Source organism: Eleutherodactylus coqui, chromosome 1, assembly GCF_035609145.1.
Source record: "Eleutherodactylus coqui strain aEleCoq1 chromosome 1, aEleCoq1.hap1, whole genome shotgun sequence".
Classification (NCBI taxonomy): domain Eukaryota; kingdom Metazoa; phylum Chordata; class Amphibia; order Anura; family Eleutherodactylidae; genus Eleutherodactylus; species Eleutherodactylus coqui.
The window spans coordinates 384,079,020-384,104,620 of NC_089837.1; the positions used below are offsets into that span (position 1 = coordinate 384,079,020).

Consider the following 25,601-nt stretch of genomic DNA (forward strand, 5'->3'; position numbering starts at 1 on the left):
CCATCCCAGCTGTAACTACATCTCCACGCTGCTAGGACCTTCCTGTAGGCAGCCAATCACCATCTTGTGGATGTACAGTGGGCGGATACAGCCTTAACTACGTCTTCGCCCATACTTGTGGTGGAGACATAATACAATAGTACCAACCATTCCTAGAGACCCGTGGTACTCAAGAACTGTTTGTGGCTGCATTTATTCTGCACCTACCAGTGTGTGAAGGAATGGTGGTGTCACCCGTGACAACTACAACCCCTGTTATCCTGTTTATTGGGCATCTCCCTATCCTAGGGGTGTCCCCAGTGGCCTGCAGTGACACTCTGGCCTTGGCTGCGTGTGCTCCCTCCAGGAAAGAGTTTGGTAAGTGCTGCCGTGACAAGCCATCACTTTACCCTCCCAACTCCCCACATATGTCAGGTGTTCAGGGTCTCCCTATGGGATGCTGCACTGTGTCTGCCAGAAAGCTGTGTTATGCTGGTCCCAATACTACAGCCCTCTCTCTATGCAGTGAAGCGAATAGGGGACTCAGATCAGGGTAGTGCTGCCATTGTCAAATGGAGAAGGCAACTAAGGGAATGGAAGTGGTAGCATGCATAGTCCTGGCAGACCTCTGAGACAGGGTTACTGCCTACTGGAAATGAGTGTATTTATTATAACAGTATAGTTTTGGGGCATTTTTTCAGCAAAGCAACACAGGTATGTGCCCCAAATCACATTACTATACAATCTAGTAAGCGGTACAAGCCCATGTGTTTATTTTAGTATTTAATGAAATGATAGGTACGCTTCAGTTTGTACAAAATTCTAATGATGTTTTCACATGGGGCGTAAAATTCCCCTATGGCAAAATATGCAGTAATTCCGATGCAAATCCGTATCAAAATTCATGGATATGAAATGCTGACTTTGGTACGGAATTTGCAGGGGCAGAATTTTGAACTCTGAGTGAAAGCACCCTAAGAGGTGTTGCAATTTTGAATACAGCAAATGTCAATGCATATGTTGTTTAAAGATCTCTAGTTATTCGCTTATTTCTTATGTTCATGCAACATATATTTGTTATAGTTTATCACCGAACGCAAACGGCAAGGAGGCATGATTGCAAGAGCTTCTATTATTAGGTGACAAAAGCCAGTTTTCTGTACCGACCAAAATGGATGAATATTGCTAGAACTTCATGGCTATTAAGAGAATGAAGAGCAGCTCTGAAGCATAAACCACTGCCCGAAAATGTAAATTCTGTGCAGATTAAGAGAACATGAATATTACTGAGCATATGTAAGTTTTTATTTTCTGGGCAAAGATCCACTAAAACATATTCATTCTTGTAGCCACACACTGGAAAGTTTTATAATTGCAGTGATCAGAATGGATTAGACTACAGTCCTACTAATATAAACTTTGCATCAAATAAAAAAAGTACAATTTAAGTAAGACTTTCTCACTGATACATCTGGAGTTAGTCATGTCCCACATTTGCTTTGATACACAGACTCATGAAATTTTAATAAGATATATACAAGAATCTTTTCTGCCTAGCTGTATAGCTTGAGATGAGCTGCTGAGTACAACTTCTTACCCATTAATGCTAAATTGAATACATTCACGTAAGCCGCTGCATAATTATCGCTTCCTATGTTTTGATTACCAAGGAGCTTCTGAGAAGCACTAACACAACCAAATTATTTGTAGTTTATATAATCAACAATGCTTGCCATTTCTTTCTTTACCCTGAGATCACGGTAATGAAAGAAATTATCATCACATTCCGACACTTAAAAAAAACAGAAACCCGTGTGTTGTAGCCACATTCCATTTATCAGTCCTTGCTGTCATAAGATTAGTTGGAAGTTTAGTAAATGAAGCAATTTACTTGTGTTCAGATAGTAAAGTTTAAAGTCATTAAATTTTTAAGTTTCCAGTGCAGAAGATATCCACAGACTTTTCAGAGTCTCTGCAGTAATTAGCAAACCGACAGAATGCAAGCACACTTGCATTTCCTTGTAGTAAATAGGAAAGCAGGATTACAGAGGAGGGTGCCAACAAATGATAAGTGGTACAGAGAGGAAACAAAAAAAATTAATTAAGGCTTTGTTCACAGTTTATTTTTTCCTATGGTATGTTTGGGGTGTAGGTTGGGAAATGCCCATAGAGGTATACAACAATTTTAGCCATAAGATATTATGGGCTTGACATATGCCAAGAGATGGTCTTTTTAGCATACATTTGGGACTGTATGTGTAGTGGCCCGAAGTTTATATTTCTGGCCCCTCCATAAATGTCATATATGTCATGTCTTCAATGTAGATGCACTGTGCAAACTGTCTTGTCTGCTGTTATGTGTATTGCACAGTTGCAGTATATGAGAGGTTTATGTCTGAATGTGGCTGGGATATGTCTGGAAAAGTATCAATATGTGTATAGATGTCTGTAGCCTATAAATGTGAGTGATTTTGGTGTGGTGAAAGAGTCCAGTCCAGGATCTTCAACGGTAGTGAGAGGAGTGAGTGTGCCGGCCACATGGGGGTACCTTTAACCCTCATGTGGTGAAGAGATTGGAGGCTGAGGAAAGGTATCCTGATGTCCCTATCCTAGGAACCTTCATCTGAGAGTGAGAGCTGAGTCGAGAGATGAGTCTGCCATGCAGCGATTCAAGTTCTGAGTGAGTGTCTGTGGAGTGATCCTACCCCCATCCTTCTCCGGAGTGTTCCCCTTCCAGGAGTGGTACCTTACAGATAATGTGGACTGTAGGACCAGTGTCAGTTCATAAGAAAGTAATGAGCAGCGCCGGAGGTGGTTAAATTTTCCTTTTAAAAGTGCATCAGCAGATGCCTCTTTATTAAGTGCAGAAAATCCAGTAAAACGCACAACGTTTCGACCTGACAGTGGGTCTTTCTCAAGTGCATGACCAGTGTCATCCTATGTCTCCTCCCTGATCTCAAGTCTACTGTCCTACCTGCACTGATGTGTATGAAGCTGTACGCTGTCAAGTTACAAGTAAAGTTTTTCCATCCCCTGTCCGTTCCCAGAGACTGAGGTACTAAAGTTATTTGTGTGTGTGGAATTACTACATTTCTCCGCCGAGGATCATACCTGTGTGTAAGGAACGGCGGTGTCACACGTGACAAGTCTACAGTCCATCACACGTTTACAGGTAATCGCTGTCCCAGCATTGCCTGGAAGAGGCTTAGCGGTACTTGGGCCAAGGTTGAGTGCGTCCCTCAGGGGAGGAGTCTGGTAAGAGACACCATGACAAGTGCAAACTCTACCCTCCCAGATCCTCAGCACAGGCCTCATGTGTGGGTGGGCGCTGGGGCACCACATATACATTGGCACACCTACAGTATTTTTTAACTGTAATTGAAAGTGTAATCACCTGGTTGGATTTGCAGCAAATACCTTCCATAGCATGCTATGGAAAAGCGTTTTTTCCAGCCCGCTCGTGGAGGAAAAATTGCAGCATGCTCTATTTCTAGCCGGATTCCGTGCGGTTGGCTTCCATTGAAGTCAATGAAATCCGTCCGATCTGCAGCCCTCCACAATCATCATTGTCATCGCCTAGTGACGGCACAGCATAATCTGTACTGCGCATGTGTGCCAGTGCGACGGCTGGCACATCTGCAGTAGAGAATAAAGAAGAATCCAGACAGGTACACGGGGTCACTGGCCAGGCACAGGGTCGGACTCTGCATGTGGAATCCAACCTGGTCGTGTACAGGTGGCCATAGTGAGCAACGCATGCAGTTCTTTGCAGTATATCACAACATATATGTATTGTATGTAATAAAATACACTGCTCATGTGTGCTACGATTTTTTTTGAGTAATCATTAGAGATGAGCGAGCATGCTCGTCCGAGCTTGATGCTCATTCGAGCATTAGCCTGCTCGATGTACGGGTGCTCAAATTAATTTTATCCTCTCCTTCCTTGAAAACAATGGTCTGCCGGCACCCCTGAATTGTTTTTCAGGGAAGGGCTTTAAACATAAGCCCTTCCCTGAAAAGTAATCATTTTAATGTAAAAATAAATAAATAAACTTACCTCTCCGCCACTGCCATGTTCTCTGCGGAGATGAAGAACACAAGGAAGGGTATGGTTTCTCCTTAGGGAGAGCAGCTAGGAGGTGTGAGGAAACTTATATGGCCATGCATAAAGTTTTGTATAATTTATAGAAATGAGAAGATGAAACAATGCCTCTACAGTGCCACCTATTAGAACAGTGATGGGCAACCTTTTGAGCTCGGTGTGTCAAAATTCGCCAAAAAAGCGAGCATAACTCACGTGGTGTGTCACTTTGAGAAAAAAAAACATAAATTAGCGATATTTATTATTTAAATAACAAAAATGTATAATTGTAATGTATAACTGTATTTAATAAACCCAAAACACCCATAGCACAGCCCCTCATCTCTCCCAGCCTCCCCCTTACTTATCTCAGTAATCATGAGCCCACAGCTGCCCTCAGCAGTGACAGCACCCCCACAGCGTGCCCTCAGCAGTGACTGACCCCCACAGCAGGCCCCCAGCATTGACTGACCCCCACAGCGGGCCTCCAGCAGTGACTGACCCCCACAGCAGACCCCCAGCAGTGACTGACCCCCACAGCAGCTACCCAGCAGCGACTGACCCCCACAATGGCCCCCCCAGCAGTGACTGACCCCCACAGCGGGCCCTCCCGCAGTGACTGACCCCCACAGCGGGCCCCCAGCAGTGACTGACCCCCACAGCGGGCCCTCCCGCAGTGACTGACCCCCACAGCGGGCCCTCCCGCAGTGACTGACCCCCACAGCGGGCCCCCAGCAGTGACTGACCCCCACAGCGGGCCCTCCCGCAGTGACTGACCCCCACAGCGGGCCCCAGCAGTGACTGACCCCCACAGCGGGCCCTCCAGCAGTGACTGACCCCCACAGTGGGCCCCCAGCAGTGACTGATCCCCACACCGGGTCCCCAGCAGTGACTGACCCCCACAGTGGCCCCCCAGCAGTGACTGACCCCCACACCAGCCCCACAGCAGTGATAGTGCCCCCCCATAACCCACGTACTTACCTCCTGAAAGCTCCGCTAGGCCTGTGCCCGGAGCGCCGCTAGCAGAGATGATCTCCGGCGCCTCCTCCCCAGGACGCTTTCGCGGAACCAACAAATAGGAGACGTCGGGGGAGGGGGGAGGATCCCGGCTGCACACTGACATCACAGTGTGCGCCAGGATCAGTGCTGCTAATAGTGCTGGTTAGTGAATACCAGCAGGGAAGCCACGGCCCCTGCCAGTATTCACTAACGGGGTGAGCAGCCGCGTGTTAGCTTGTCAGTGCTGACACGTGTGTCATAGGTTCGCCATCACGGTATTAGAAGGTAGTATTTCTGCCAGTCAATATTAGACCTGTTAGCAAGCCTTGTAACAATGACTGGAAGCATAAGCCAAAGTCAGAGTCTTCTCCAGAAGGAAAAGTTAAACTACGCGCATACAGACTGTTTCAGAGTTTATGCCCCTTATCAGTGTGCAGTAAGTTGCTAGCTTGGCTGGGTGAGAAGCCTATGATGTGGGTTGGTAGATACTGCCCCATGGAGTGACTTTTTACATTTCTCTTGTTTCTTAGCAGCCTTATTGGCCAGTGAAACATTAATGCCCCACTCTTAAACAGAATAAATGATTGCTCCACCTTTAACTACAAGAATTGCAATCAAAAGGTTCATATTTGATACTAGCCCTTTACATCATTGTTGGGATATTTTAGTCCAGCCTTCTCTGAAGAACCTTTGTCATCCAGAGACATTGTTCGCTAATGTATTTTTAGGTATCTGAAGAGTCTCAAGATCAGTACTAACTTTAATATGAAATGATAACTTCCTCTTCTATTCCAGACAATGCCATAACTGGATGAGGTTAACACGGTATAGCTAGGCACCCATGCTCAAACTTTTTTAAGAAACATAGGGCAGTTATATAGAAAAGTTTGAACACAGTTTGTCATTTAATCAAGTGCCACTTTAGCTTGTTTGTTTGCTTCTGAAAAGACCTTAAAAGCCCACATGAGTCATGTTTTAAAATTGCATTAATTTAAGATATCTTGCTATGAGCTCATTACCTTCATTGTTACTTGTACCAAGAGCTTTGAAAAGCATACACTTTAATTGCCTATAATTATAAAAAAAATACAAATAAAAAGGCGAATATTGTTCCGTTCCTGCTCTTGGGCAGCTGTGACGCTAGTACAGTACGTCTATAACTATATAGTCCCTCACATTTTAAAGCGCAGTTATGCTACTTTTACACTTGTATATTTTGGTTCATATTGTGCATATCTATTTATACGCGACAACCAGGAGGGGAACGTGAACAGTGAAGAAGTATAACTGAAATACTGCATTCATATCTCTCCCATTAGAGCAGCTCCTGGTTTTGACTTTCAAATATGGCTAAATAGTACTGACCAAAATGTTTTCATGTGAAAGTGACTTAAGGCTTACACAGTAGCTCAACTATAGTTATATGCTGAAAAGGGAATTTGTAATTTCATATCACTAGAATCTTCATTGGTTGAAGTATGGATGGTACGATGGCACCAATTTCTAACACAAAGGTGCTACTGCATTCTGACAAATACTATTACCCTTTAAGGCCAATCAGGCTCCCTTGATGCCAAGTGGGAGCTCAGCTGTACCAGCTTCTCCAGTCTAGCAAGTATCTAGATTGCAGTTTACAGAACCTCACGAGTGCCAACTTCTGAGATGTTTTTTGTTATATGAGAAGTTGTGTGAAGTGATAGCAGCACTTTAAAGAACAGCATATTTACTTAGTATGTATTGTATAAGTGCAAAAACTTGAAATGTAGAAACACTGACATATTAAAATTTGTATATGTTAGGCCGCCTGCACACGGGCAGGTCGGATACCGCATGCGGAATCCCGCAGCGGAATCCAACCCTATGCCCGGCTAGCATCCGTGTGGAAGTCTTTTTGCCGTCAGACATAAGCAGTACAGATTTTTTTTTTTAATCACTGCTTTGCCCGCACCATCGTCTAGCGAGGATGCAGAATCCACAACCTTTCCACAGTGTCATTGGGGAAGGGCCACAGATTGGATGGCCTCTATTGACTTCAATGGAAGCCATCCGTGCGGAGTCTGCACAGAAGCGCAATCAATTTTAGTTTCTGGAGATGAAATTGTGATTTGCCATAGCTTGCTATGGGCTGTATTTGCTGCAAAATTTGGAGGCGGACCCCCACTCTGATTCCGCAATGCAAATCCGCCCGTGTGCAGGCAGCCTTGTTGTCACGTGAAATTTAGATATCAGTAAAAACTTCATGCATTGTTATTATGTCTTCATATCAGTGGTAGACTGGCTGGGCCATAATAAAACTAGCAATATCTGGCATCATGTGCAAAATACACTGTAGGAAAAAGTTTTGCTGTTTTCAGGTTCTCTCCAAAGGAGGATGTCCAAAAAGTGGAATTGCAGCCTATAAGACCTTCACATATATACTGAGAGAGCGGCATGCATGTGTTGCCATGTCTTCACCCCATCTGCCCCTCTCTGTCAAACAGGGGATCAGAGTACATACTATAAATATCTCACATAGGAATACCCAGGTATGTACTATCCCCGCAGGCTTGCAGTTTTGGTTGGATTGTTCTTTTAGGTTGCTTAGAGTACATACAAACCTCCGGGCTCTCTGCATATGTCCAAGCTGTTATTAGCAACTACAACTAGTGGCCCCTATATCTCTTCTCTCATCACTGTTTACCAACCTACGTGTGCTCTTCTTTCTGCCAATGATTCTAAACTATGTTCCTCCATTATCTTAAAGGGGTTGTCTCGTGAAATCAAGTGGGGTTCAGCACTTCTGTATGGCCATATTAATGCACTTTGTAATATACATTGTGCATTAATTATGAGCCATACAGAAGTTATTCACTTACCTGTTCCGTTGCTAGCGTCCCCGTCGCCATGGATCTGTCTAAATTCGCTGTCTTCTGGTGTTTTTAGATGCGCTTGCGCAGTCCAGTCTTCTCCCTGGTGAATGGGGCCGCTTGTGCCGGAGAGCTGGTCCTCGTAGCTCCGCCCCGTCACGTGTGCCGATTCCAGCCAATCAGGAGGCTGGAATCGGCAATGGACCACACAGAGCCCACGGTGCACCATGGGAGAAGACCCGCGGTGCATCGTGGGTGAAGATCCCGGCGGCCATCTTGGTAAAGGAAGAAAGAAGTCGCTGCAGCGCGGGGATTCGGATAAGTAATAAACTTTTTTTTTTTTAACCCATCCCTTGGGTTTGTCTCGCACCGAACGGGGGGGCCTATTGAATAAAAAAAAAAACGTTTCGGCGTGAGACAACCCCTTTAAACTTTCACTCCCATTTCCAAAATGTATACCAAGATTCTCTAGAATGTTCTCTAGAATGAGCTATTCCAGGCAATCATCAATATTGACAGTTTTCAGTGGGCCCTAAAAACACATCTTTTTAGGAAGGCCTATCACCTTGGCGAACATTTTAGAGATCGAGTGCGCAAACTGCAACCCAAAACCCACTTATTTATCAGAAAGTGCCTACACGGCAATTTAATCTGCATCTATTTTGGACTGAAACATTTTTGTAACAGGATTTTGTGAAAAATGTTGTACTGTTTGGCTTTTCCTGCTTCTACATATCACTGTATGTAGTTCAGATCTGTCAGGGATCTCCACTGATGGCTGTTTTCAGCCTTTATCTTCCAAATATTCTCATCGCCTAATTTATGACCCAAAAATTTGGAATTATTGCATGTGACCTTAACAAGTTCAGTAGGCCACAAGGAATGCCACTGTGATTGCAGAAGTGTTGTGCATGCGCAGTGGGTGGACCGCAGGGAGTCACCAGATCGAGGGAGATAGCCAAGGGCCATGATTTGTGCTGATAGAGAGGGAGAGAACTTGGACCAGTCTTGCAACTGAAATGCCCATCAGACCAGTTGCAATTAAACTACTCTATATACCTAAAGGCATATAAAAAAGGGGTTGTCTAAGTTAGATATCTCCTTTAAAGCAACCCGGGACAAGAGGAGCTTATATTACCTGCAGTATATTACCTTTCAGTCTCATCTCATTGCTTCACAAGGAAAGACTAGAAGCAATGAAATGAAACTGAGAGGGAGGAGACACAAATTAGATATTAGAAAAACTTTCTGAGAGTGAGGGTGATCAATGAGTAGAACAGGTTACCACAGGAGGTGGTGAGTTCTCCTTCAATGGAAGTCTACAAACAGAGGCTGTAAGATAATCACAAAGTGAACAAGAAATTCACAGGGTGAGAAAAAAATCCAGTATCTTGAAAAAGAAGGTTGTAACCTTTGAAATGCATTGTATATATTATGTCTCTTCTCCTACTATGTGTCTGGAATTAAAATATTGAAAAAAAGATCTACAGCATCAGACTACATTCTGACCGCAGACCTGGATTTGTGGAGACCACCAGACCGCAGACCTCCCCCCGACTTGTGGAGACCTTAGTCCCCCCAGTGAAGAAATTCTGCATCCATATATATTTTATGATCACTCTACATGGCATATAGCAGCACTGGATTTTTTTCTCACCCTGCGAATTTCTTCTTCACTTGGTGACTGTCTTACTGTCTACAACCGAGGTCCCACAACCCCGGGTATTTCCATTGACAGTCTCCCGGTTACTTCCCTTGAATGGATCATATGCCTGTGTTCTATTACGATTGCCTACCTGGACCATAGGGTTGGTGTCCTGTCACCTGACAGGCCCCACACCAGGTGAGTCCATACTTTTTTTTACTCTAAATTATTTATCACTCACTATTACCCTTCCTCTTTGGAGTGCAGACACCACTTTAATACATTTCAAATAGAGGCTGGACAGACATCTGCCTGGGATGATTTAATAAATCCTGCACCAAGCAGGGGGTTGGACCCGATGACCCTGGAGGTCCCTTCCAACTCTGTGATTCTATGATTCTGTTATTCTTCTCTGCTGCCTCTCTGATCTGCTGGGTTTCAGCCATGTTTTCAGCTGTCCAACATGGCTGCAATAATTTTCTAATTATCTAATGTACACTCTGCACTGCTCTCTGATTGGCCAGTGGTGATCCCATGAGCAGTTCTGGCCAATCATAGAGCAGGTATAGTGCATTAGTTGTCTAACACTACCAGTACATTGTAAGGATTAGATATTCTGAAGATTTTGTTGGCCATCTTGAATGACTAATAACAAGACCCGGAACCAGCAGATCAGAGAGACAGCAAAGAACAACTGCAGTTAATAAAATCCCCTCACCCTCTAGTCCCAGGATGCCATGGGAGATAGTATTGCAAAGCAGATTCAGGATATAATGCAGGAGAAGGAGTACCAAAATATACAATATTTATTTAAGAACAAAGAAATGCAAGTGAATACAAGTAAGCAATTAACCTTCCTTTTTCTGGAATAACTGGATGCTAGCTACTGCTAACTAACTCTTAATTACAGTAATTAGTAGTGTTTTGTGTATAAAACAAAAAAAAGCAATATGGAAAAAACAGTATTCATAATGTTGTTAGAAGATCAGTCCTGTTGAATGGAAATACAAATTCCATAACATTGCACTCGGTTTGTCTTTAAAGTGTAAACACCCTATTTTTATGACCACAGTCTATTAGAACTCAACTTCGAACTCCACTCAATTATGTATGCATGCAACTTAGTCCATCCTGCGAGCAATGGCAGTTTGCTATTCCTTCATGCCTTGCTAAACAACAGGCCTGTTGATTAACTATTTGCCTAGTGTTCAGATTGAAGCCAGCCTCACTTACAGTTTGTTGTGTGGAAGTTGTAGATACTACAGGCTTATCCAGATCCAGGAGCATGCTCCTACTACAGCTCCCTTGGATCTATGTTGCAGTTCTGATGCCCCAACAGGTTGGAGTTGTGGCACAGTTTCTCTCCCTCGGCTCTCAATCCTTGATCTGCACTCTTCTCTCAATAGCTTCTGCTGCCTCTCCCTTCTCTCAGCAGCCACAATCTGCAAACTCAGTTCTACTGCAACAAAATTTGGCATCGTTTTTGGCACAACTTCTGTCTGTCACAATAGCAACCTTTTAACGCCTTTAAGGAAGCCACTTACAGGAACAGAATTTTGTTCTGAAGCTACAGGGTTGCTTTCATGTTTAGCCCTGAGGTAACCCCATTACACTTTATACACAAAAATTGAGGAATCTTTATTTTTCATTATGAAGCAAAGTGTGTCTTGATTTTTCTGATATAGAGTTTCAAGTTCCCTATTTCTCGTCACATAGGCACAGAGTTAAAACTTAAAATTCAAACTACCTGCAGTCACCACTAGAAGTAGCAAACTATATACAAATTTATACAATCCCTGAACTTAATAAACTTAAAGGGGTTTTCCGAAAGCCACTAACATTGGTGGCACTGGGGGGATACATTGTATGTAAAAAAATAAAACACAAAACGCACCTACTGCTGATGTCCTGCCGCTGCTTACTGGGCTCCAGTCTTCTCTTTACAAGTGCTGCATTGGTCACGTGGATTGTTTATCCACATGACCACTTTAACCAATGGGAGGCTGGACAGAGACCTCCCCGTAAACCTGCCTTTGGGCTTTTGCATTGGAAGCCCACATGACATGTTTACAAGATGTTACCAAGCCTTCTGGACAGGTGACATCACCTGCCAGACACTGTGGCATGGGACTGACCAAAGAGGATGCCCAGAACCAGAGTGAGTATATTGATTTCATATAGTTTTGGGTGTTGGAAGTCCAAAACTGTATAAAATTAATAACTTGGAAACTCCATTTTTGGCAGCTGTAGAAAATGTAGACATTTGAAATTGAATAATGGAGCTCCAGTTTTTATAAATTTATAGTAAGAAATTAATCAGTGAAAACTTTTGGACCTAAAACAAAATGGAGTTAAATTTTACCGACGTAGCAGAACTGAGTCTGCCATTTGGCAAGAAAGCCTTTGTGATATAACCTAAACCACTGGCTCAATAAATTATAATACGCAAAAAAGTTCTGTAACAATTTTAGCTGTATTACATTGGTGGATTCACTTTGAGACCATTACAACAAATGCTCAATATAGCTAGTGAAGGTTTATGAAATCACTGACCTGCAGGATTTATAACGTCTTACACAATCTTCCCACTCTGACTACATTCACGGGAGCTGCATTACAGGCACATCAAGAATCACAAGTTCAGATAATATCTGAAGACATAGTCTAGAGATCCCTATTATCACTTTGATAAAGCCAACAATGAGGCAGTATCTTCAACATTTTCTTCATTAGCAAATTTGCCAATAGTCCTATGTTCTTATTTCTTTTTTTAACACAACATTTTTTAATTAACCAAACACTCTTCAATTCATTCACATTCTTAAATAAAAAGTAATCTCTCACTTTTTATAAATATATCTGCAATCTGATGTTAATTAGGGATTATAAAAAGAAAAACATAGTTACTATAGATGAGCGAGTATACTTGCTAAAGGCAATTGCTCAAGCGAGCATTGCCTTTAGCGAGTAACTCCCCCGCTCGAGACTGAAGGTTCGGGTGCCGGCAGCGGGCACGGAGCTGAGGGGGAGAGCGGGGCGGAACGGAGGGGAGATCTCTCTCTCCCTCTCTCCCCCCGCTCCCTCCTGCTGACAGCCTCTACTCACCGCTCCCACGCGCCGGCACCCGAACCTGCAGTCTCGAGCGGGGGAGATACTAGCTAAAGGCAATGCTCGCTCGAGCAATTGCCTTTAGCGAGTATACTCACTCATCTCTAATAGTTACATTATGTAGCATTTCAGTGTGTTTCTAGAGAAGCATCAAGTTTAGAGATGAGCGAGTATACTCGCTAAAGGCAATTGCTCGAGCGAGCATTGCCTTTAGCGAGTATCTCCCCCGCTCGAGACTGAAGGTTCGGGTGCCGGCGCGTGGGAGCGGTGAGTAGCGGCTGTCAGCAGGAGGCAGTGGGGGCGGAGAAAGGGAGAGAGAGATCTCCCCTCCGTACCGCCCCGCTCTCCCCCGCAGCTCCATGCCCGCTGACAGCACCCGAACCTTCAGTCTCGAGCGGGGGAGTTACTCGCTAAAGGCAATGCTCGCTCGAGCAATTGCCTTTAGCGAGTATATTTGCTCATCTATAATCAAGTTCTTGGCAATTGTGGTAAGATGTTGGTAAGCATGAACCAACCACATTCAACAGGATATACAAAGAAAATGAGTAAGAAGAGGTAGAATGTCAAGGCTTCATACAGTGGATATAAAAAGTTTACACATGTTTTTCTCATGTTAAAAAAACGACAAAGATGAATAATTTCTGATTTATTTCCACTTTCAATACGAGCCATTATCTGTACAATTCCATTGAAAAACAAATGGAGGTCTTTTAGGATGGAAAATTTTAAGAAGAAAGCTAAACTAATGTGGTTGCATAAATATGCACACACTAAAACTAATATTATGTGGATATACCCTTTGACTTTATGACAGCATTCAATCTTTTTGGGTAGGTGGCTATCAGCATCACATCTTGATGCGACAATCTTCGCCCAATCATCCTTGCAAAACTACTCCAAATCTGTCAGCTTGCGAGGACATCTCATGTATACTGCCCTCTTCAGGTCAACCAACAGATCTTTTGATTGTTCATAGACTTCAGAAATTCCATTGCTGGCTCTGAAGATGTTCTATTCCCCTTGAGTACATATCTAAGATTATACACAAGTAAAACCCATTTGTCATCCACCATTAACACCACCATCAAAGACCAGTCAACTAAATGTGACAAAAGGCAATGGATCTGCACAAATTAGAAAATGGTTATAAAAAAAATAAGTAGCAAGTTGCAATTTCCTTGAATGGAACAAGCTGCAGTAACAGGAACAGCTGTTCATTCAGACAAGCCACTGTGCCTATGTACACAATGAAGGGGACACTCCTGGAGGAATGCCACAGTCCCTTCATTGTGCTGATAAGCAGGGTTCTCAGAGGTTATTTCCTCAATGATCAGACACTGATAGCCTATAATAATAAGGATAGCCCATGAATATAACAGTCCCAGAGAATCCTTTTAAATACATTCTTCACAGGAGCTGAATCAGATTTTAGTTGATGAATGATCAAATCAAAAGAATGGAATAAAAGCACAACTTTAATGTACTAAAGTTTGACAAAATTAACTGTTTCTAATAAACCTAACTTAGTAAAATCTGCATGTAATATGCTATAAAAATAATTTAGGATCTTTTTCCATATTAGATTAAAAGAGATTCAGTGCCCAAGTCAGGGATGAAAATATGTCCAACCCTGTGCTTCAGCTCCCAATGGAGTTGTCTTTTGCTGAACCTTTGTGGCCAATTATTGTCTCAGAGTCTGGGATCTAGCAGAGGATACTTAGGCACACTGGTGATTCAGTGTAACGTTGAGTAGTAAAATAGGTTTGTACATGAAAAATTAAGATCAAATCATAAGAAATTATATCTATCTATATATATAGATATATTAATATATATAGATATAGATAGATATAAATATAGATACATGTATCAATATCTGTCTATCTATCTATCGATATATATATATATATATATATATATATATATGCTCAACGTGTCCCCTCTATCCATTGTTGTCCTTAGACAGAATACAGTAAGATACCTAAAAATCTATGCTGTGATAGTAAACAGGCAAGCATGAGAAGTCCAATAACTCCATTAGTAAGACGAAGAATGTTACAAAAAGTGAGAAACCAGGTCTGTCCTAAATATGCTATATATAACCCCAATTCCAAAAAAGCAGTGATGCTGTGTAAAATGTAAAGAAAGGTAAAGAAAAAAACAAACCATGTAATGGTTTGGAAATCTCATATAACCATATTTTATTCACAATAGAACACAGAACACATATCGGAAGGTGAAAGTGAGACATGTTTTTCCAATTTCATTTTTTAAAAATAACTCATTTAAAAATTGATGGCAGCAACACATCTCAAAAAAGCAGGGCCATGTCTACCATTGTGTAGCATCACCTCTTCTTTTTACGACAGTCTGTAAACATTGGGGAGGTGAGGAGACAAATAGCTGGAGTTTTAGGAGAGTAATGTTGTCCCATTTTTTCTGATGTAGAACACTACCTGCTCAACAGTCGTGGGTCTTCTTTGCTGGATTTTTTGTTTCATAATTCTCCAAATGCTTTCTATTGTGAAAGGTCTGAACTGCAGGCAGCGATTTCAGTAACAGACTCTTCTTCTGTAAAGCCATGCTGTTGTGATGGGTACAGTATGTGGTTTAGTATTGTCTTGCTGAAATATGCAAGGTCTTCCCTGAAAGAGACGTTGTCTGAATGGGAGCATACAGTATGCTGTTCTAAAACCCTTTATATATTGCTCAGCATTGATACTGCCTTTCAAGATGTGTAAGGCACTAATAGGCACTAATGCAAACCCATACCATCAGAAAAGCAGGCTTTCAAATTCATAATACAATCCCTACAAAAACTTTTAACAATGTGTCCATTTACAATACATCATATACATCTTATATATGCACCACAATTATAGGAGTAAGCAGGAGTGGGTGACAATGGTGGAGAGGGAGGTACAGTATATTAAAAAGAAATCCTGTGCCTTCTCGGAGTATCAAGAAGAGTCTTTATGTGGAAATGAGATTACTTAAGGTGATGCTCTCTTTCCTTTTTCTAATTACTAGTTTTACAGTGTTCCAGCCAGGCGCCTACCCACCTACACTTGTCTCAAGCCTGTTTTATCCTCCTTTTGTTTTACGTATTATATTGCCTTCCAAGGTTCCCTGCCACTCAGTTTCGATAACACTATACATAGAAATGGCAGACCTCTGCAGAAGCCACTCAGTGCATTTGACAGTCTACTATTTGTGATATTACCACATCTATGTGTTGCACCATGTTGTGATTTAATGTCACTTTTCTTATCCACTTGGGCTTTACGTTTGATCTCTGTCTATCTACTTTTAACCCAACCCTGCTTGAATGCCAACAGCCCTGACCTACAGTTGTACCCTTGACTTTGCCTGAATTGCATTGTACCTGACCTTAGCTTGCTTTGGACTTCGGGCTTGTTACAAACTCTCAACAATCTGAGATTACTTTAAGACAAGCTGTTTTACAACTTTCATAATCACAGGAAGCTTTAATGGGGGAAAATGGGGATTACTCTACGCTCTGATTTAGCAAACAGCATTTTGAAACAAGGAGGGGCTGTGAAATATGCGACACTATGCTTTTTCTATGAATTAAATAAAGTATAATGAATAAACCTTCCCAATATTCAGTTAAAATGCTTTGTTTTCACTTCTCATCTGTCATTGTATTTCAAATTTTTCTTTGTGACAATGGCTGGAAAAAGGATTCATACGCAAATACATTGAAAGACATTGTTTTAGAAACATAATATCCCTTTATTACAAGGCTTAGCTTACTCTGAGTGAGAACTGTAACATTTTTCATGGCAGCAGTCATACGTGTCTTCTTTCTGACCCATAAATGATGAAACAAGCAATATAGAAGTACAACCAGTTCTATATTACTTTAGAAGATGTAGATTTCATTTTAAAAAAACTTTTTTAAAACCCATACATCACATTGACTACAGTCCTGCATAGAGCCTAAAAGCATTTATATAAAATATAATATAATCTAAAAGAAATCTAGTGCTAATAATCACTGAACAAATTAAAGATGTTCGCGTAAAGATACCGTACAAAAAGTTTCATTAATACATCTCTAACTTTGTAAAATAAAGGCTATAGAGGTCCATATGCTGGGAGATATTTGCTTTGTCCAATTTATATTGTGTTGTATCTTAAACGTACCAATAAGATGAAAGCATACTGTAATAATATCACTCATGTCCAGTAAATCACTCTTACCGTATCTGTAGGTCCTGGGATGTAAACTTTTCCAAAAAGGGAAGCACAAGACTGAAGTTGGAAAAAAGTGAGTCGGGAAGATTGAAAAGAAGTGGATTTAAGGAGAAAACATTCCCCAGTGCCTTTCAGCAATGTGAGCAGCAGGCTGAGTTGTGTTTTCTGAATGAAGCTTTGATTTAGAGAAAGTGAATAGGTCACTGAATAATTGGGATCAGCCCCAAACAACTAATATGCCTGCAGCAAGAAAAAGTGACCATCACATTCTACATAACTTCCAGAGCCACGCTCAAGACAGGAATTCCTAGGTTTACTAGCATGTGATACATTTCCCAAGCTGCTATAGACAATGTGTTCCAATGAGGGGGAGGAAGGTAATCTTGTAGCATTTAGTAGGGTGAGAAAAGAACACATTTAAAAAGTAAACTAAGGGCTTACACAGAGTTTTAGTAGCCAACTGTAATGTTTATATATAAAATACAAGAGCTGCGCATGTAAACTACAAAGGTGGTAGTAAGATGCACTTGTTTCTTAAGACACAACATTTAGGCTGGTTGTAAGTACTTCATTTTGTGGCCTTTTCTTTGCAGAGTTTGTCACTTAGTTTTGACCATTTATTGGTCTAAATTGTTGCAGACAGATGTTAGTTGAAAGTCAATAGTAAAATAGAAGAATGGCTACATACCCAGTGTCTTTGTGGTGTTCTAGTGGCTTTTTGGGGTTAGTGCTGTTTTTGTCAAGATGAATCATGCTGAAGGAGTGAGTTTTTTTTCAGTTTTTTTCTCTGGGGGAAGGCGTTGTTCATAGTTTCCCCATGGAACTTTGTATGGGTATTTTCGAGTACATGCCTGCTTGCCCGAAAAGATTCAGGGGTGCCGGCGGGGAGCTTGGGGGGGAGGCGGCGGGGGTGAAATGGGGGGAAATCTCTCTCTCCAACCCGCTCCCGCCTGCTCACTCCGGCCCCCATGATGGCCATTAACAATGAAATCTCAATTAGTTTACACAATCATTATGGGATAAACCAATCCAAAGTTGGATGCATTTATTATATTTTTGAAGGCAATCTATTATGGGGAGTCAATGTCAAGATTGTTAAGATGTGAAATGAGAACATCAATAGACATTGCCATTATCAGCTTCAGTCCAAAGGTAGCATTCTGGATTTCGGAGGTAACATCCTGGATTTTCAGCATTTTTTGGTAAAAAAAAAAATCTGTTAAGGCTAGTTTACATTTTGGCTACTTATTACAATTTACTCGTAAGCAATCATCTTGATAATTGCTGAGTGTAAATATGTTAACAATAAACTTTAATACTGTAGCTGATCTTGATCAATTGTGCCACTGTAAAATTTGATGCTATTGGCTGCACAATTGGTAAACATAAATGCTACTCATAGTGACATTGACATTTATAATTGGCCTTCCTGCCTAGCGCACCACTCTCACAACAAGGATGCTCCTCCATCAGTCACTGGCACAATGACTTTTCAAACTACCAATACAGTACCAGACATGTAAACTAGATTTTATACAATATTTAATCAATCCCTAATGTTAAAAAGTCATTCATTGAATTACAGTATATGAATAATAATTAATAAATAACAATATGAGCTACACAGTGTATGTTATTATATATAGAATTGAAGCCAGAATACAATGGTCAGCCCAGAAAGGGTCAATGCACCATCATATTTACTAGAATAAACAAATAGACATCTATCAACGCCTTGCACTAGTGTAGATCGTAAGTAGTAGTGAAAAAACTGGATTACACTCACCTAGTGCTCGGTGGAATTACTGTGGGTATTTGGCAATCCACCAGCATCTACTGTCCAGGAATGCTAATCATCCTCTATTAAGTCCCTGATCCAAAAACGACTGGGGAGGCATCCTGGGGAATATAGCCTGCTGGATTATTGGGGCTTCTGAAGAAATCCGCTCAAAGGAAAAAATGTAAAAAAGATTCCCACGCTCTGAGACTAGAAGAAATCGTAGACCCAATGGTCTATATGTTATAAAAACAATTTTTATTGATGCAACGCATTTCGGCGCAACACTACGCCTTTCTCAAGTATAAAATGATTTTTAGACATTAAACATACATCTATTCATATGAGTATATGTAAATCAAAAGCACTTACCGTGATCGCTGCCAACGCCGGTCTGGTGATGGTGACATTATGCTGTGTGATTGGTAGTTGACGTGAGTCACGTGACTACCTGGTTGGAACGCAACGTGTGCGCCACTTTCTGGTTTCATTCATAAAAAAAGATTGGTAGCGCGGCTTGTGCTCCAACATTGTATTAACCCTTTCCAATTCACTGTCTGACGTCTTAAGATATTCTGATTGAAGGCTGTATAGCTCTGATGTCGGAAGATGTCCAGCAGGGTATTCTTACTGTAGATTACTGGCTGCTCTGTTGTCGGGGGCCTCCCCAGCATGTCCCATACCACAGTGCTGGCTCTAACCAGCAGATGGCACCATTGTATAATGGCAGAAAGAGGAAGCCCCCTAGGAAACCCTGAATCCAAAATTGGATTGCAAAGGGTTAAGCTGACGTCATCCTTCTCGCTACAACGGGTTCGCACAGTGCAGGCTCAAAGTTAGAAAAGCTCTATAGTTGTAATACAATGTGTCATATCAATAAAAATTGTTATTATATGTTATTATAGCATATAGACCATTTGGTGTATGATTTCTTCTGGTCCCGGAGTGTGGGGAAACTTTTTAAATTTTTTCCTTTGAGTGGATCATATTTACTAGTAGATTTGTTTTCCAAGAGAATATGTTCTACTAGCAGATGAACCACATGCAGTAATTTTATTTCATAGCACACATGTGCTGTAAGCACTGGTATAAAAAAGCTTGTTCTGGACCTGGTCATGTGCTATCATGCAAATATGGTGCATGTTTAACAATATACATTTACTCCAAGCTAAAGGTCCTTTAACAAAGGCAGACCAATTACCCATAGGAGCACCAATCAATGATATAACAAGTCGATCACAACATATTTAAAAGAACTATACACAGGACGGGGATTACCCAAATGAACAGTCGCACAAACAATTGTTTATTTCTTATGATCACCACTGTGGCCATTCATTTCCATGTTTGTCCATTCACAGACAAAAGAGTGTTTGATCGTTTGTCAGCCGAATACAGGCATATCTACATAGGAATGGACATTCATTAAGCTGATCATGCCACATGATATAATAGTCTAAGTATATTTACTTAAGAGTTATGGTTATACTAAGCATTTTGTGCCTGTAGGCTTCTGAAATGTAAAGCTGCTAATGTAGAGTAGTAATTTGTCTAGTAGGCACTGGGTACCAGTCATCATTTCTGTGATAGATTAAGAATGTCACAGGTGATAAGTCTATAATAATATGCAAGTTATAATAAGAAAAAAATTGAATAAAACTGATACTACTAGATTCATGTGCAGAAGAGATTTAGGTATTTACAGAAAAATTAGCACATTTGTTACTGTATATATTCTACTAGCTTAACTGTAGCTAGTAGAAGGTATTTTATCTTTTCCCAATGGCTTACTAAAAAAAATGAGGTTGTAAAAGATTAAGAATATGAAATGTATGTAATCTGTAATATGGTTCTACATGACATGAGTTAAAGTTTATTAACTGATGCTCAGGTGGGGGTAATAAAAGCTAAGAACATGTTGCCAAACATGTCAGAAAAAATGAAATATATTCCATGAAACTAGCTGCCTGCACAGTCAGATTAGATACTTTCCTGATTTACTTGGGTTTTCTGTGCATTATTCGTTGATACTGTGTAATACGTGGCAAGACAGAAAGTTTCCAGTTCAGCAGCACCCAGGGAGGCTTGTTCTCTTCTCAATTACCCCCCATCTTCATTTGCATCTGTTCTTCTGAACTGCATGTCTTGCCATTTATAGCTTACAGTGAGACTGCTGGCTTGGAATTAATTAACATTGTATAAACCTGAAGAAGTGAATTATGCACTTTGCATCCTTTCATCTCTGATACACCGCCTGCTCTTCATGCTCCATATGTAAGCTTTTACCTACTTAGCATTTATTGTTTTAGAGAAGTAAATAGACTGCAATAAATAACTTGTAACATTTTCAATCTATGATTCATTTCCAAGAAGGAATAGCATTTCTCTGTTGGATAGCATGTTATTTTAGAGGATACAGAACTTAGACTTTTTAAAGTTCTTGCAATTGTCACATTACTTTTATAAGGAAAAATTGAGGTCACATGACACTCACAATAACCTGCAATTTTACTGTGACTGTATCGCAAACAATAGTTGATATAAAGTTCTATGCTAACATTTAAAAATCAGATCCTATGCCCAAATGTAATGGATCCACTTTATGTTTCAAAGTTTGAGACAGTGTATTATGATCTTAGAGTTATTATGAAAAGTACTATGAACCCCTCAGGACAATATGTCTCACATGCATACACATACATGGCAGAATATCATAATTTAATCTGGAACTATTTTGAGATCTGATTTTATTTATCTAGCCATATAGACATTAATTATAGCGAGGTGTTTGGGGCCCCCACCTCGCTTCTGCGAACTAGGCTCCTCCTGACACCCTTTTTCACAGCCACATATAGAAATTGTTACTCTATGCATACACATGATGCTCCTCACTGAAGTCTATAGGAATTATGGAGAAATCATAGGCTGCAAAAGAGGGTGCCACACATGTATGAGTTCCAGGGTAAGTAGTATATACACTACCTATAAACAAATTGATATAATAGATGTTGATTGCCAGGGGTGAAACTGAAATATCTGGGAAGGCCAATTTAAGAATACTGGCCTGGAAATGGAGAGTATTCAAGGTGGTGGAGGCCCTGGGCAAGTGCTGTATTGCGCCCTGGGCAGCAGTGCTAAGTCAACATACTTTGAGCAGATAGGACAGTTGTGTTGACATCTATTATATCTATTTGCAGTACTAAGCCAACACACTTTGAGCAGAAAGGACAGTGGTGGTGGTGGCAGCAGCCCAGTGACCAGCACTGCTGCCTTGCAGTGTTGAAGTTCTAGATTTGAATCTGACTTTGATGGGCATTTGAGCCTGGGACCCCACCACTGCTAGTCAGCAGTGCTGGTCACTGGGCTGCTGCCACCACCACCACTGTCCTTTCTGCTCAAAGTGTGTTGGCTTAGTACTGCAAATAGTTATAATAGATGTTGGTTGCCAGGGGTGAAACTGATATATCTGGGATGGCCAATTTGGGAATACTGGCCTGGACATGGAGAATATTCAAGGTGGTGAAGGCCCTGGGCAAGTGCTATATTGCGGCCCTGGGCAGCAGTGCTAAGCCAACACACTTTTAGCGAAAGGACAGGTATGTTGGCTTAGCACTGCTGCCTTGCAGTGTTGAAGTTCTAGGTTTGAATCTGAGTTTGATGGCGATTTGAGGCTGCCACCATCACCACCTCCACAGTTTTTCAAGGAGGCCCAATTAGAGAACACAATTTTTACTCCTATTGATTTTAATTGAAAGCGGAAGCCGGAGTCCTGATTCACAATTTTTTCTTTAAGTTGGGTCGGTCACTCCCAACCCTATTTTTTCAATAATCACTCAACACTAGTAAAGTACCTTTAATGGCTAAGAAAAAATATATATGTTAATAGAACAAGCTTTCAATACTACTTATGCCATGCCTGAAGAAAAGACCTAACAAAATATATCTCAAGAAACACATATGCTCAAAAGAGCAGAAACATGGTGTAATTAATTTGCATTTAAAACAACTGATTAATAGGATGAGCTTGGAGAGTAAATCCTTAATTAAACTCTCAAACTCTTTTATCTGTGGACTAATTAGGAATTTTCTCTCCAAGCTTGGGACCTTTTACATGGGAAGGCTTGTCAGGTGTAGATGCCCGACAGGTCATCCCAGAGATAATCCTTCCTGTATTTTTAGACAGGAAAGAGCATCACTCTGTGAATGGAGCCTGGGAGCATTTTGGTCTGCCTGCCTCCTTTTTCAGTTAGCATTCAGTTGATTATAAGATCCGGTTGCTCACTGCGACCAAGTTCCTGTTCCTATTTACACTACTTTGGAAATTTCCAACAACAATGAACTTTGTCATTCTGATTTTCCTAAAGTCATTGTTGATGAAGATTCCGTGACCTTAGACGTTGATGGCAGAATGTGCCAGCGATTCACTCAAGCTGAGTTGAATGGCCTAGTAAGAGATCTTGATCTGCTAAAGTCATCCGCAGAGTTACTTGATTTGAGGCTAAAGGAGAAGAACCTGGTACATTTATGTATCACAATAGAGAGAAAGATCTTTGGAAATATTGTTATGTGGACGAGGAGCTTGTATACTGCATTGATGTCAAAGGACTTATTAAGTCAATGGGATGTGATAGTTATTTACCTGCAGAATAAAGCTTTTTTATTGACAGTTCAAAGAGAAGTCTAAAGTGTGTGCTGCTTCACAGTGCCAATATATTCGCTTTCATTCCTATTGCTCACTCGGTAAATATCAGAGAGAACTATGAATCCATGAGAACCATTCTCCAAAATATCAAATATAATGATCCTTGCTGGATTTTATGTGGCAACTTGATAGTTATATCGATTCTACTAGGACAGCAAAGTGGATAGACAACATTTGCTTGCTTCTTGTGCCTTTAGGAGAGCTGAGCAAAGGCAGAACATTATACAAGAACAGAATGGGCAGCTAGAGAGAATTTTATGATTGGTTAAAAGAAGAATTTTAAGAATGAACAACTAGTTAATCCTCATAAAGTGTTGCTTTCCCCAAAGCATATAAAATTGGGACTTATGAAACAGTTTGTTAGGACCTTGGATCGAGATGGTGAGTGCTTCAAGTACAGCTGTACCAAATTTCTTGCTCTTCCATACGAGAAGTTAAAAGCTGGCATATTTGATAGCCTGTAAATAAGGCTTCTAATCAAAGACAGAGAATTCCTTAATACCATGAAAACCAGAGAAAAGGATGCTTGCTCTGCTTTTTCTGATGTGATTGACTTTAGGGCCGAAAATTATAACCGTATAGTTAAACTGTTGATTGCTTTTCAGACGGGCAGCAAACATGAGTGTCAAATTGCATTTTCTTCATAGCCACCTGAACTACTTGCCCTCAAATCTTGGATCTATGAGTGAGGATCAAGGAGAACACTTTCACCAAGACATGGAAACCATGAAACATAGAAATCAGATGGAACACAAACATGATGGCAGACTACTACAGATGTTTACAGCGTGACAATCCTGGACATATCCATTCCAGAGCATCCAAAAAGAGAAAATTTCTCCCTAACAATTAAAATTCACCTAACTATTGTTTTCTTGGTTAGACGATAGACTCGTTTTTTGCTTGAAACAAATATATTATATGTAATTGCTTCTGCAGAACTTCTTATTATCCCTGATATTTGCTTTAAACCCTCTAATCAAACAGTTGTTATTTGTGAAAAATTTGACATATTGCATATTTTTGGACTTCATATGTGGAATCGGCACCTTTCATTTGGGTAAAATCAGCAAAAATACTTAAGTCAGCAGAATTTTGTTTTTTTAAATGTAGAACAGTGTTATATGTGAACGACTGCCTACTTACACAGGTTGATCTGTCGTTCAGTTTCCTGCATGCAAATACTGAATCACGAATGAGAAGTGTATGAGTTCTCGTTCGTCCAGCTGGTGTATGCATTAACACTGAACAATATATAAGCCCGTGTAAAAGGACCCTTGTCCTGTTATTTTTAATGCAAATTAGTCACGTTATATCTCTGTCTCTGCTCTTTTATTTATGTGTGTGTTATTCCATGGCTGATAAAGAGACCTAAGCAGTCTCAAAAGCTTGCACTGTTATCATAATTTTTTGTTAGGCATTAAAAGGTATTGTATCTACAAAATTACCATTTTTTTCAGACTATAAGATGCACCTAACTACAAGATCCACCCAGGTTTAGACAACAGAAAACAAGATAAAAATATTTCATACTAATTAAAACTTCCTTGGTATTCTAAAGAAGTGGAAGCTTTAGTTTCAAGTGGACGTGGATAGCCACAATGTCCGAATAGTAATCATGACTTCACACTCTTCCACTGGTCCCAAGACTAACATTCACCTTACACAACCACAGTTGTACGTTATCTGTACTTTCCTCAGGCTTCCATCACTCCCTGTCTCTCATCCAACCACTGACTAGCTCCTCAGTGACCAGACTCCTGATCATAACTCACAGCAGCTGCACACAAATTTACACATTTGGCACCGAAAAAACAATTTTATGGACACACTTCAGGCCCACCCATAAATGCTGCGATACAATATTTTTTGTGTCAAAACAGTCATTGTCAAGTCAATGCAGGGAACCAAGGGGACAGCTGCACTGACTCACACCTCCTCCATTCATTTTTTTCTAAGTATTTTCTGAAACAGCACTGAATCCATGGATCCTTCAACAATGGTAAGGGTAGGTTTTTAATGTTCACCCACAAATGTAAAACTGTTGGTATGCTGCAGAGCAGGAGTGTAGCTAAAGGCTCTTGGGTCCGAGTGCTAAAGTTTATCTTGGGGCCCCCCAACTTCTCTTAACCCCTTAACACAGAGGCGTAACGTGAAGCTTCTGGGCCCCAATGCAAACCTGCAACAGGGCCCACAACTATAATGCTATGTACTCCCTATATGGAGACGAGAAGCCTTATG

At 40.9% G+C, this 25,601-nt stretch overlaps 1 protein-coding gene across 1 annotated transcript in view; it reads right to left on the reverse strand.

Annotated features, from left to right (window-relative positions):
• The window catches only part of OCA2 (OCA2 melanosomal transmembrane protein), a 277,343-nt gene extending 260,307 nt beyond the window's left edge, over nucleotides 1–17,036 (reverse strand). The window contains exon 1 of the mRNA XM_066579296.1: nucleotides 16,888–17,036. The gene's annotated coding sequence lies outside the window, so the exon portion shown is untranslated. The remainder of the gene's footprint in view (nucleotides 1–16,887) is intronic.
• Between the last annotated feature and the right edge of the window lie 8,565 nt (nucleotides 17,037–25,601).